A 14,802-nucleotide genomic window follows, 5' to 3' on the forward strand; every position below is an offset into this window, starting at 1 on the left:
CCTGGGCCTGGCTCCAGCCACTGAGTATTCCAGTTACACATTTTGGCTTCACTGACAAAAAAAATTACAAGATTTGTAAGTCCCAGCATGAGATCATGAGCAAGGCCACGTGCTCAGGACCCTCTGTAATCTAATGCAGGTCCTAACACATAGCAAGAGGGAGGTTAATATGATAGTTAGGAATAATTATTTGTGACGTTATGGCATTTTTCACTAGACCTGAGAAGTTTAAGAGGTGCCCTGATAGCAATCTTCAAGACCATAAAAGGTTAAGTAAAAAGTGATAGATTGTTTTCACTAGTCAACAAGACAGTAACAGAAGGGTATAAATTTAAGATAACCACACAAAGAATTAAAAGAGAAAGTTAGGAAAAAATGTAAACAAAAGTGCATAGAAATTCATTGGCGCCCAGTTTGTGTGGATATTGAGTCATGGACAATATTCTACTGTGGGGCAATTCACAGTCAAAAAGTCTGCTGAAGGCCTGTAATTCCTCCCTCCTCTAATCTTAATAAAGGAAGAAAACATAAAAGTACCTGGAAAAATAGAAAATAGATAATTTGACCATGACTACTATTCCTCTAACAATTCCTGCTCCCAGCAGCACTGCTCATAGAGTCATAGAGTTATACAGCACAGAAACATGCCCTTCGGCGCATCATGTCCATGCCAGCCATCAAGCACCTAACTATTCTAATCCCATTTTCCAGCACTCAGCCCGTAGCCTTGTATGATATGGCGTTTCAAGTGCTCATCTAAATACTTCTTAAATGTTGTGAGGGTTCCTGCCTCTACCACCTCTTCAGGCAGTGCATTCCAGATTCCAACCACCATCTGGGTGAAATAAATTTTCCTCAAATCCCCTCTAAACCTCCTGCCCCTTACCTTAAATCTATGCCCCCTGGTTATTGGCCCCTCTGCTAAGGGAAAAAGTTTCTTCCTATCTAACCTATCAATTCCCCTCATAATTTTGTATACCTCAATCAGGTCCCCCCTCAGCCTTCTCTGCTCTAAGGAAAACAACCCTAGCCTTTTCAGTCTCTCTTAATAGCTAAAATGCTCCAGTCCAGGCAACATCCTGGTGAATCTCCTCTGCACCCTCTCCAGTGCAACCACATCCTTCCTATAGTGTGGTGCCCAGAACTGTACACAGTACTCCAGCTGTGGCCTAACTAGCATTTTATACAGCTCCATCATAATCTCCCTGCTCTTATATTCTATGCCTTGGCTGATAAAGGCAAGTATCCCATATGTCTTCCTAACCATCTTATCTACCTGTGCTGCTGCCTTCAGTGAGCTATGGACAAGTACAGCAAGGTCCCTCTGACCTTCTGTACTTCCTAGGGTCCTCCCATCCATTATATATTCCCTAGCCTTGTTAGTCCTCCCAAAATGCATCACCTCACACTTCTCAGGATTAAATTCCATTTGCCGCTGCTCCGCCCAGCTTACCAGCCATAGAGTCATAGAGTCATAGAGAGATACAGCACTGAAACAGGCCCTTCGGCCCTCCGAGTCTGTGCCGACCAACAGCCACCCATTTATGCTAATCCTACATTAATCCCACATTCCCTACCACATCCCCACCATTCTCCTACCACCTTACCTACACTAGGGTCAATTTACAATGGACAATTTACTTATCAACCAGCAAGTCTTTGGCTGTGGGAGGAAACCGGAGCACCCGGCGGAAACCCACACGGTCACAGGGAGAACTTGCAAACTCGGCACAGGCAGTACACAGAATTGAACCCGGGTCGCTGGAGCTGTGAGGCTGCGGTGCTAACCACTGCGCCACTGTGCAACCCAGAGTTCAGAGCCAACATGTACCCATTAAGGTGAAGGGGAGGACCAACAAGTCCAGGGAACCCTGGATGTCAAGGGATATAGAAGATTGGATCAGTAAAAAAAAAAGAGGCTTATGGCAGATTCAGAGTGCTGAAAACAGTGGAGGCAATAGAGGAGTATAGAAAGTATAGGGGGTACTTAAAAAAAGTAATTAAGAGAGCGAAGAGGGGACATGAAAAAACACTGGCGGGCAAGATAAAGGAAAATCCTAAGGCATTTTATAAGTATATTAAGGGCAAGAGGATAACCAGGGAAAGAGTAGGGCCCATTAGGGACGAAAGTGGCAATCTGTGTGTGGAGCCAGAAGACATAGGTGATGTTTTAAATGATTGCTTTTCATCTGTTTTCACTATGGAGAAGGACAATGTCGGTGTAGAGATCAGGGAGGGGAATTATGATACATTTGAACATATTAGTATTGAAAGGGAGGAGGAAATAGCTGTTTTAGTGGGCTTAAAAGTGGATAAATCCCCAGGCCCAGATGAGATGTATCCCAGGCTGTTATGTGAGGTAAGGGAGGAGATTGCAGGGGCTCTGACACAAACTTTCAAATCCTCTCTGGCCACAGGAGAGGTACCAGAGGATTGGAGGACAGCAAATGTGGTACCATTATTTAAGAAGGGTAGCAGGGATAAACCAGGAAATTACAGGCCGGTGAGTCTAACATCAGTGGTTGGGATACTATTGGAAAAAATTCCGAGGGACAGGATTAATCTCCACTTGGAGAGATAGGGATTAATCAGGGATAGTCAGCATGGCTTTATCAGGTGGAGATCGTGTCTGACCAACGTGATTGAATTTTTTGAGGCGGTGACAAGATGTGTAGATGAGGGTAAAGCAGTTTCAATGCTAATATGTTCAAGTATATCACAATCCCCTCCCTGATCTCTACACCCACATCGTCCTTCTCCATAGTGAACACAGATGCAAAGTAATCATTTAAAACCTCACCTATGTCCTCCGGCTCCACACAAAGATTGCCACTTTGGTCCCTAATGGGCCCCATTCTTTCCCTGGTTATCCTCTTGCCCTTCATATACTTATAAAACGCCTTAGGATTTTCCTTTATTTTGCCCGTTAGTGTTTTTTCATGTCCCCTCTTTGCTCTCCTAATTACTTTTTTTAGTACCCCCCTACACTTTCTATACTCCTCTAGTGCCTCCACTGTTTTCATCACTCCAAATCTGCCACAAGCCACCTTTTTTTCCCTGATCTAATCCTCTATATCCCTTGACATCCAGGGTTCCCTGGACTTGTTGGTCCTACCCTTCACCTTAATGGGTACATGTTGGCTTTGAACCCTCAGTATTTCCTCTTTGAATGACTCCCACTGGTCTGATGTAGACTTTCCTACAAGTAGCTGCTCCCAGTCCAATTTGGCCAGATCCTGTTTTATCATATTGAAATCGGCCTTCCCCCAATTCAGTACCATTCTACCCGGCCCATCTTTGTCCTTTTCCATAACTATCTTAAATCTTACAGAGTTATGGCCACTATCCCCGAAATGCTCCCCCACTGATACTTCTACCACTTGCCCAGCTTCATTCCCTAGGATTAGGTCCAGTACTGCCCCTTCTCCTGTAGGACTTTCTACTTGCTGGCTCAAAAAGCTCTCCTGGATGCATTTTAAGAATTCCGCCCCCTTTAAGCCTTTTACACTAAGACTATCCCAGTTAATATTGGGGAAGTTGAAATCCCCTACTAATATTACCCTATTATTTTTACACCTCTCTGAGATTTGCCTACATATCTGCTCCTCTATCTCTTCCTGACTGTTTGGAGGCCTATTGTACACTCCCAGCCAAGTGATTGCCCCTTTTTTGTTTTTAAGTTCTACCCATATGGCCTCATTTGAAGAACCTTGTAAGATATCATCCCTCCATACTGCAGTAATTGACTCCTTGATCAACAGTGCAATGCCACCTCCTCTTTTACCCCCTCCCCTGTCACGCCTGAAGATTCTATACCCTGGAATATTGAGCTGCCAGTCCTGCCCCTCCCTCAATCATGTCTCAGTGAAAGCTGTCGTTCTCCAATTGGGATCTGCCTCAGCAATGCACAATACTGAAGATGCGACAGTTGTACTAGCAGGTTTTTTCAGTGATGACCGCTTTTCAATAAATTACCTTTGGCTTAATGCTAAGACTGGAAGTGGGAACCAGAATAGCCATCAATGCTTGGTCAGTCCTCCTTTAAGAAACTGACTGATCCACAGTCACAAAGTCTTTGCCTGAGGGTGCCAGCACGTCGGCAACCCATCGACTTCACCCTATGGAATACCAGCAACAAGGAAACTCTGAACCTATCCTAATATACAGCACTGTCCATAGTATCATTTCCCAACTAAAAATCTAAATATTCAAGTGACAAAAAAGTGAATGAGTAGAAAAAGGCAGGGTGAGGAAGCGGGGTAGGAATGAAGGATGAGGGAGGCACAAGTGAAGGGGGACAAAGAGGCAGAAATAAAGGAAGAGATCAAGAGATACAAATCAAAGAGGCAGAAGTGGAGAGAAGTGAAGGAACAAAGAGATAAAGGTGAAGGATATAGGTAAAATTGAATGGGGGTGAGGGTCAGAATTCAAAGGAATGTGAATTGTTTACAAGAAATTCAAAATAACTTGGATGTGGAACAAAGGATTGAATCATCATGATTATGTCTGACTCAAAAATAATTTCATCATGCATAATAACAAGTGTGTCACAAGAAACTGGCCTGTTGCTCCAAAGGTTACACACCCCTACACTAGGCTACATTGGCCCTACTTTCACAATTATATCATCAATCTTGTGTGAATATTTAACTCCACCACTTCATACCAAACTAAAACTAAAACATCTTGACAAAGTCACTGCTACACTCGCCACTCCAATCCTGTACAATGGATCCTATAAAATACTTGAATGCAGCAGATTTACAGCAGTCATTGAGGGAGACTTCTAGATGCAATGTTGTCACACTTGGTAATAAATGGATTCAGGAAAGTTTACGTGGCTCTCTGTTACGACCAGGTCAGAAAGGTGTCTCGGGGTCTTTTACGGTCTTCACTTGGTCTTATTGTAACAGGGTTTGATTTTTAAACTATGTTTTGAGCTTCCCCTTGGTGAATCCTTGTTCACCACTTTCCAATTATAAGACAAATAAATGAGCACACCAGATTTTCTTAGGTTTAAAGAAGAAAATAAATTTATTAAACTTACTTAAACTCTAATTTGGTTAACGCCTACGGATATACGATGCGCCCACGCTTGCATGCAAACACAATGCACACATGCAAATAGGGACAGAAAAGAGCAGAAGAAAAATAAAGTAGAGAGGTTTGAGGCAGTCTCTGAAGGGGGTTTCTTGTTACTGTTTCTGTGTTTCCAGCTCGCCATAGAGTCTTTGATTGTAGACAGCTCTTATTTTTCATTGGGGCCCAATATTCTTCTTAAATCTTGTTCACGTAGGAGACTTTTCTCTCTCTGAGTTCACATGTCTTCAATGGGTCTTCCGTGAGAAAGAGATGGTAGCAGACAGGAGAGAGGTGTTCTCAGTGCAGGAGCAAACAGCTTTCAGTTCCTTTCTCTCAGCAAGTTCAAATTCAAACAGCTAGTTAGTCATGTGACTAAACTGGCCTGGCCGGGTCTTCTGTGTATTGGTCAAGCAGGGACTGGGTCCTTTGTTCCAACACTGTCTGCCAGCATGCAAATTACTTTCCAGTCAGGGGCTTGGCAATTCCTTGTGATAGGCCCTCTTTTCTTCCCAGCCACAATTGTAAGTTTTAATGTTCATATGGCAAAATAATATGTGCCACAGTCTTGGCAGGTGGGGCCTACATGACACTCTCACATAACATTATATCACATTATCTGAATCCCTTGATTACAAAACTTATTACACTCACAGATACCTAGATGTAATCTAAAAATTATTTGAACTAGTTTAGCTAACAGCTTATTAACATTCCCTTTGAATGAAGGAGAATGTGGGCCCATGAGACTAATGGACAATAAGGAAATGGCAGATTTGTTAATTATTAATTTGTATTCATACATACATACACACGACATATGTTTATACTTGAGGAAGTGGACAAAATACCAGTGATGCAAGGGCACCTAAAAGTAAATCAAGACCTGGGGGCAGGGAACTTAGTAGATTCAATTTGTACTCCGGGTGGGGGATTTCAATGTCTATCACCAAGAGTGGCTCAGTAGCACAACTACTGACCGAGCTGGCGGAGTCCTAAAGGACATAGCTGCTAGACTGGGTCTGTGGCAGATGGTGAGGAAACCAACAAGAGGGAAAAACTTACTTGACCTCGTTCTCACCAAGCTACCTATCACAGACGCATCTGTCCATGACAGTATTGGTAGCAGTGCTTGTGGAGTCCTTGTACAGTCCCGCACAGTCCTAGTGGAGATGAAGTCCCGTCTTCATACTGAGGATACCCACCATCATGTTGTGTGGCACTCTATGACTCTATGACTACCACCGTGCTAAATGGGATAGATTTCGAACAGACCTAGCAACTCAAAACTGGGTATCCATGAGGTGCTGTGGGCCATCAGCAACAGCAGAATTGTACTCAGCCACAATCTGTAACTTCATGGCCTGGCATATCCCCCACACGACCATTACCATTAAGCCAAGGGACCACCCTGATTCAATGAAGAGTGCAGGAGAGCATGCCAGGAGCAGCACCTAAAAATGAGTTGTCAGCCTGATGAAACTACAACACAGGACTACTTGCGTGCCAAACAGTGTAAGCAGCATGCGATAGACAGGGCTAAGCAATCACACAACCAACAGATCAGATCTAAGCTCTGCAGTCCTGCCACATCCAGTTGTGAATGGTGGTGGACAATTAAACAACAAACAGGAGGAGCAGGCTCCACAAATATCCCCATCCCCAAAGATGGAGGAGTCCAGCACATCAGTGCAAACGGCAAGCTGAAGCATTTGCAACAATCTTCAGCCAGAAGTGCCGAGCGGATGATCCATCTCGGCCTCCTCCTGAAGTCCCCAGCATCACAGCCAGTCTTCAGCCATCCGATTCATACCACGTGATATCAAGAAATGGCTGAAGACACTGGATACTGCAAAGGCTATGGGCCCTGACAACATTCCGGCAATAGTAATGAAGACGTGCTCCAGAACTCGCCAAGCCCCTAGCCAAGCTGTTCCAGTACAGCTACAACACTGGCATCTACCCGGCAATGTGGAAAATTGCCCAGGTATGTCCTGTGTACAAAAAGCAGGACAAATCCAAACCAGCCAATTACCGCCCTATCAGTCTACTTCCGATCACCAGCAAAGTGATGGAAGGGTTCAGCGACAGTGCTATCAACTGGTATTTGCTCAGCAAGAACCTGCCCACTGACGCTCAGTTTGGGTTCCGCCAGGGCCACTCAGCTTCTGACCTCATTGCAGCCATGGTTCAAAACATGGACAAAAGAGCTGAACTCCAGAGGTGAGGTGAGAGTGACTGCCTTTGACGTCAAGGCAGAATTTGACCGAATATGGCATCAAGGAGCCCTAGCAAAACTGGAGTCAATGGGAATTGGGGGAAAACTCCCCGCTGGTTGAAGTCATACCCAGCACAAAGGAAGATGGTAGTGGTTGTTGGAGGTCAATCATCTCAATCCCAGGGCATCACTGCAGGGGTTCCTCAGGGTAGTGTCCTAGGCCCAACCGTCTTCAGCTGCTTCATTAATGACCTTCCCTCCATTATAAGGTTGGAAATGCAAATGTTTGCTGATGATTGCACAATGTTCAGCACCATTCACGACTGCTCAGATACTGAAGCAGCCCATGTCCATATGGGCTGGGCCATAAGTAGCAAGTAACATTCGCACCACCCAAGTGCCAGGCAATGAACATCTCAAACAAGAGAGAATCTAACCATCTCCCCTTGACGTTCAATGGCATTTCCATCACTGAATCCCCCATTATCAACATCCTGGGAGTCACCATTGACCAGAAACTGAACTGGACCAGCCACATAAATGCTGTGGGTACAAGAGCAGGTCAGAGGCTGGGAATTCTGCGGCAAGTAACTCACCTCCCGTCTCCCCAATGTCTGTCCACCATCTACAAGGCACAACTCAGGAGTGTGATGGAATACTCTCCACTTGCCTGGATGGGTGCAGCTCCAATAACACTCAAGCTGCTCAACACCATCCAGGACAAAGCAGCCTGCTTGATTGGCACCCCATTCACAACCTGAAAAATTCACTCCCTCCACCACCGACACACAGTGGCAGCAGTGTGTACCATCTATAAGATGTGCTGCAGCAACTCACCAAGGCTCTTTCGACAGCACCTTCCAAACCCGCGAACTCTACCACCTAGAAGGACAAGGGCAACAAATGCATGGGAACACCACCATCTGCAAGTTCGTCTCCAAGCCACACACCATCCTGACTTGGAACGCTGTTCCTTCATTGTCGCTGGGTCAAAATCCTGGAACTCCCTTCCTAACAGCTGTGTCAGTGTGCCTACCCCACATGGACTGCAGCAGTTCAAGAAGGCAGCTCACCACCACCTTCTCAAGGGCAATTACGGATGGGCAATAAATGCTGGCCTAGCCAGCGATGCCCACATTCCAGGACTGGATAAAAAAAATAAGCAAGAGAATGGTAATGGAGAAAATAATAGGTCTTAAGACATACTAATTGTCAGGATCTGATAATTCCAATCCCAGGACTTTCAAAGAATTGGGAGAAATTGTAGAACAGTGGCCTTAATTTTCCAAAGTTCTCTAGAGTCAGAAATTGTGCTTTTGGGTCGGAAAATCGCAAATATTTCTACATTATTTAAAAAGGCAGGGAGGAAGAAACTTTGTAACTACAGGCCTGTCAGTTTAACATCAATTGTGGGGAAGTTACTGGAATCTATCATCAGAAACAGAGTGACTGAGCATTTGGACAGATACCAGTTGATTAAAGAGAGTCAACATGGTTTTGTGGAGCATAGGCCATGTCTGACTCATATAGATTTTTTGAAGAGGTCACTAAGCATGGTGGATATTGGAATGTCTATGGTTATTGCCAGTATGGATTTCCTAAAGACAATTGATAGGGTTCTGCACAAGAAACTAGTCACAAAAATAAGAGCACATGGAATTGGTGGTAGTCTTAAGACATGGGTCAGTAATTGTTTGAGAGACTGACAGAATGAATAAAGGGTTTGTTCTCTTATTGGCAAGATAAAGTGGTGTTCTTCAGAGATCAGTACTGGGGCCTCAGTATTTCATCGCATATAATGATGGCTTGGATGAAGAAATAGGGAATTGTATATCTAAGTTGCAAATGACACTAAATTAGAAGGCATGATAAATTGTGTAGATGAGAGCAGAAAGTTACAGAGGGGCATAACAAACTAAGTGAGTGAGCAAAACTATGGCAGATGGAGCTCAATATGGGGAAGTATGAGGACTTGTAAGAAAGACAAATTGGAATATTCTCTTAATGGTTACGCTGTAGAGGAGCAAATTGTCTTAGATGTTCATGTACACATCACTAAAAGCATGTGGGAAGTTACAAAAAGTAAACAAGAAGGCTAATTGTTGGCTTTTATCTCATGGGGTTTTGAATTCAAAAGTGAGGAAATAATGCTTCAGTTGTACAGAGCCTTCATCAAACATAATCTGGAGTATTGTATTTTGTTTTGGGCACAGTGGCGCAGTGGTTAGCACCGCAGCCTCACAGCTCCAGGGACCCGGGTTCGATTCCGGGTACTGCCTGTGTGGAGTTTGCAAGTTCTCCCTGTGTCTGCGTGGGTTTTCTCCGGGTGCTCCGGTTTCCTCCCACAAGCCAAAAGACTTGCAGGTTGATAGGTAAATTGGCCATTATAAATTGTCACTAGTATAGATAGGTGGTAGGGAAATATAGGGACAGGTGGGGATGTTTGGTAGGAATATGGGATTAGTGTAGGATTAGTATAAATGGGTGGTTGATGTTCGGCACAGACTCGGTGGGCCGAAGGGCCTGTTTCAGTGCTGTATCTCTAATCTAATCTAATCTAAAACCTCAGGAAAGCTATGTTGTTCTAGGAAGGTGTACAGTGCTGATTCACCAGAATTATACTCAGGTTTAAAGGATTAAATTATGAGAACAGGTTGCATAAATTTGGCTTATACTCCCTTCAGTTTAGAAGGTTGACAGGTGACCAAATCAAGGTTTTAAAATGATTGGGAGATTCGGTAAGCTAAATACAGAAAAAAACATTTTCTGTGGTAGTGGAATCCAGAACAACCAAATTTGGAAGCAGGCCATTCAGGATTGTAATCAGGAAGCTCTTCTTCACACAAAGGGTATTGGAAATATAGAACTTGCTCCCCAAAACACTATGGATGCTGGCTGAATTCAAAGCTTCAAGCCTGAGATTGATAGACCTTTGGTGGTGAGGGTTTCAAGGAATACAGAACAAAGTCGAGTAAATGGAGTAGGGGTACAGAATAGCCATGGTCTGACTGAATGGTGGAACAGGTTTAAGGGCTGAATGCCCTACTCCTGTTCCTATGTTTATAAATAAATCTATATACATATACACCAATTATTCGGAATATGCACTCTAGAGGGTGTTCCAAGGCAAATAAACTCTTGGTGCCTTGCTGCATCACAAGCTTGTCGACTAAGTCGACGTGTACAACTCCATCACAAGCTAAAGATTGTTTTTCCATGTGTAACTAATTGGTAATGTTATTTCGAGTTGCATTGGTTTCGGTGTGGTGAATCATCACCTGATGCCATCAGCCCTTGCTCAGTATCCTATACCGATCATCCTAAAAATATGAAAGAATCGCCTACGTGAGTTTTATTTTTCTGTCACTTCGGCCTCAAGTAAAAAGGTCACTGATATTATTCAGAGGTTAACAATAAAGGTTTTTATTGCATGTGACTTGTAGTTGATGGAAAATTACTTGTTTTGATCAACTTTCTTTTATCTTAGGCTGCACAGAAAAAGGACGAACAATTGTATTTCGCGTGATTTCTGTACACGAACTTATGTCAATCATCACCTTTTCAGTAGCACACAATACTGGAATAATCTATTGTCTATGTTAGCGGATACAACGCCAATCACAGTCATCTAATTTTTAATATATAGTTTAAATGCACAACAGTTATTTAACCTAAAAGTCGTAAGGCTTCCCTTAACCTGATGAATAAAGTGCAGTATTAGTAACAAACTTCCTGTTTATCCCGTCAGCAAAGAAAGCCTCGATCAGACACAAGCGGTGACGTTCAGCCACTTACCTCGGTTGGCTTTTAAACTTCATGAGGAATCAGAGGCTGCATCATTCCTTTTAAAATAAAGCAATACATTTTCTACAGCTACATCTGCAATGTTAAGTGGACTGGTCCTTCAGTGATAGTTTTGGCGACATTGTCACGCGAAGGCACAGGAACTGGGTTTATAGTTTCGATTCTCGAGTCTAACTCGCCCTTAAATGCTGTCATTGCTCGGAAGTTACCTCACTGTTTCATATGAATAACACAAGGAAAACAAGAGCTCGGCGTGATCCTGAACTAATTCCAATACCATTATTAAGCTGTCCGTTGTCACAGTTAGTGTGTGGTTGCACTTTGATTTCGCTTTGATCGTGATGAAGATCAGTGAGTGATGATAACATAGCTACAACACTAATGATCGTAGAAACAGCGTTAAATAACGCCATCTTTGTGTGGGGCAAATGCTTTTATGTTAATGAAAATGATGACATACCCGTATTGTAAAAGGGAAGGCTATGAGAGGGAATCCAAATACACGTATAATTCATGTTTTGTGGCATTGGACACTTGTTAGGAACGCAGCTTTCAGAGATACACCGGGTCCAATAGAAAGAATAACTTATATTTAGATAGCACCTTTAACGTAATACAATGCCCCAAGGTGCTTTACAGAGCATTATAAACAAAATATAACACAAAGCTGCATAAGGAGATATTAGGTCAGATGGCAAAGCTTGGTCTAAGAGGTAGGTTTTAAGGAATGTCTTAAAGGAGGAAAGAGGTAAAGAGGTATTGGGAAGGAACAGGGCCCTGGTAGCTGAAAGCACAGTCACCAATGGTGGACCAGTTAAAATTGGGGGTGCTCAAGAGGCCAGAATTAGATGAACACAGATACCTCGGAGGGTTATAGGGCTGTAGGAGATTATAGAGATAGGGAAGGGCGAGGCTATAGTGGGATTTGAAAACAAAGATAAGAATTTTAAAATCAAAACATTGCTTAACTCGCAAAGTTACCAAGCACAGGGGTGGTAGGTGAACGGGACTTAGTGTGTGTTAAGATATAGGCAGCAGAGTTATTGCTGACCTCAAGTTTACTGAGGGTGGAATGTTGGAAACCAGCCAGGAATGCATGGAATGGTCAAGTCTAGTGGTAACAAAGGCATAAATGAGGCCTTCAGTAGCAGATGAGCTGAGACAGGGGAAAAGTCAGGCAATGTTATGGAGGTGGAAATCAACAGTCTTAGTGATAGCATGACTATGTGGTCAGAATCTCATCTTGGGGTCAAATGTGACACCAAGGTTGCAAACAGACTGGCTTAATCTCAGAATGTTGCCAGAGAGAGGAATGGAGTTGGTAGGGAACAGAGTTTGGAGTGGGCATCGAAAACAATCGCTTCAGCCTTTCCAATATTTAATTAGAGGAATTATTTGCTCATCCAGTACTGGATGTTGGATAAGCAATCTGATAATTTAGCAACATGGAGGAGTCGAAAGAGGTGGTAGGGAGCTAGGAATTGTCAGGGTACATGTGCAAACCAACATTGTGCTTTGGATGGTGCCACAGAGGGGAAACATGTAGATGAGAAGCAGGAGGGGGCCAAGGATAGATCCTTGGGGGATACCAGAGGTAACGGTGCAGGAGCAGGAAGGGAAACCATTGCAAGTGATACTCTGGCTACGATTAGATAAATAAGAATGGAACCAGGTGAGGGCAGTCAACCTAGTTGTATAACAGTGGAGAAGCATTGCAGGAAGATGGCATGTCAACTGTGTCAAAGCCTATAGACAGGTTAAGAACAATGAGGATGGAATGTTTGCCTTTGTCACAGTCACATTGGATGTCATTTATGACTTAGAAAATAGCCATTTTGGTACTACGGCAGGGCAGAAACCTGATTGGAGGGATTCAAACATGGAATTCTGGGAAAGATGAGCATGGATTTGGAAGGTCACAACATTTTCAAGGACTCTGGAGAGGAAAGGGAAGTTGGAGACGGGGTGGTAGTTGCAAGGATGATGGTGTTAAAGTAAAAGCAAAATACTGCGGATGCTGAAAGTCTGAAATAAAAACAAGAAATGCTGGAAATACTCAGCAGGTCTGGCAGCATCTGTGGAGAGAGAAGCAGAGTTAACATTTCAGGTCAGTGACCCTTCTTCAGAAATGGTGTTAAAGGTCAGGTTTTGAGCAGAAATAACTTGTAGTGAAATTTCCTCCTGATCGGCACTCAGATCAGGATTGGCAACTCTGGTTGGATTTCTGGAGATTTCTTCACATGACCTCGAACCATACCCATCTGAGCAAATAGCCTATTTTTTCTTAACTCCAACATTTTTATAACTAACAAATTAAAATGTTCAAAAAAAATTTGAAAATCACATTTTATTGTATTGTGCTATGATTTTTCTTTTGGGTTGCTCCTAGCAGTGTCCTGGAGATTGATCTTTAATTGCTGGAGGCTTCAGGTCAATCCTAGAAGGTTGGCAATCCCAGCATCTCAGATACGCACTTCATCTGGCAGATACAAGTCAAATAGCATTAAAAGAGTGGAAATTTGGACGCTCGTAATTACAATATGCCCAAAATCTGCGATCTTTTACATGCACCCATTGAACACTGCACTCAAGCAAGTCCCCTTTGTCATGCTAGGCCCCCACCTGCCAACAATGAGGCACATTAATTTTGTCATGAACATTGATTTTAAACTGTTACTGGAGTGAAGAAAGGACTTGTTAAACAGATCAGCCATGGCTGGAAAAGACATTTGCATATTAACAATCAGTGTTTGGAAGGACAAAGCAGCCATTCCCTGACACATTCAACCCACAATAGACTTTTGATCACCAGATGTTGAAGGTGGGGGTGCTCGCATTCCAGGTTGACTGCTAAGATAGCTGAATACGCAAACGGACATGGTCAAACCAGCTAGTCACATGACTAACCTGCTGGGCAACCTGAGTTTTTTGAATTTGTATGAACAGTTTGGACAAAAAGCAGAATGCTCCTGGACTGAGAAGATCTCTCCTGGCTGGCTCACCACAGCTTCTCCTGTCTGCCTGCTCCCATCTCTTTCTCACAAGCCTCTGAATCCATTGAAGACACATGAACCCCAAGAGAGAAAAGTCTCCTACAGCGAACAAGGTTTAAGAAGAATACTGGGCCCCAACGAAAAGCAACATCTACCTACAATCAAGGACTCTACAGTGAGCTTGTAGAACCATAACAAAAACTCTTCAGATATTGCCTCAAATTTCTCTACTTTATTTTTCATCTGCTCTTTTCTGTCTCTATTTGCATGTGTGTATCACGTATGCATGCTAGCGTGGGTGCATCATGTATCCATAGGCGTCAACCGAATTAGAGTTTAAGTTTAAGTTTAATAAATTTCAACTTTTCTTCTTTAAACCTAAGAAAGCCTGTTTGTTGACGGTGTTATGACCAGGTGAGAAAGGTGTCTAGGGGTCCCTCTCAGTCTTCACCTGGTGTCATGCAGGCCCCCACCTGCCATGAATGAGGTACATATATTTCGCCACATGGACACTAAATTTTAAAATTGTTACTGAGAAGAAAAGAAGGCCTATTACAAGGGGAAGCAAAGCCCCTGGCTGGAAAGACATTTTTTTCATACTAGCAGACAGCATTGGAACAAAAGAACCAGTCCCTGTCCCAATTCACAGAAAAGACCTGGTCAAACCAATCGATCATGTGACCACCTGCTGGCCAAGTAGGGGAGTTT

The 14,802-nt window shown here is 43.3% G+C and overlaps 1 protein-coding gene across 4 annotated transcripts in view; it reads right to left on the reverse strand.

Moving 5' to 3' along the window:
• helz2a (helicase with zinc finger 2a) overlaps positions 1-14,802 on the reverse strand; it is a 163,866-nt gene that overhangs the window by 136,907 nt on the left and 12,157 nt on the right. For 2 of the 4 annotated variants that reach the window (XM_068048216.1, XM_068048214.1), the window contains exon 1: positions 11,093-11,340. The exons of the other annotated variants lie outside the window; for them this stretch is intronic. The gene's annotated coding sequence lies outside the window, so the exon portion shown is untranslated. Of the gene's footprint in view, positions 1-11,092; positions 11,341-14,802 lie in introns of those variants that run through there. 4 annotated transcript variants of the gene reach the window in all.

This window comes from Heterodontus francisci, chromosome 16, assembly GCF_036365525.1.
Source record: "Heterodontus francisci isolate sHetFra1 chromosome 16, sHetFra1.hap1, whole genome shotgun sequence".
NCBI lineage: Eukaryota > Metazoa > Chordata > Chondrichthyes > Heterodontiformes > Heterodontidae > Heterodontus > Heterodontus francisci.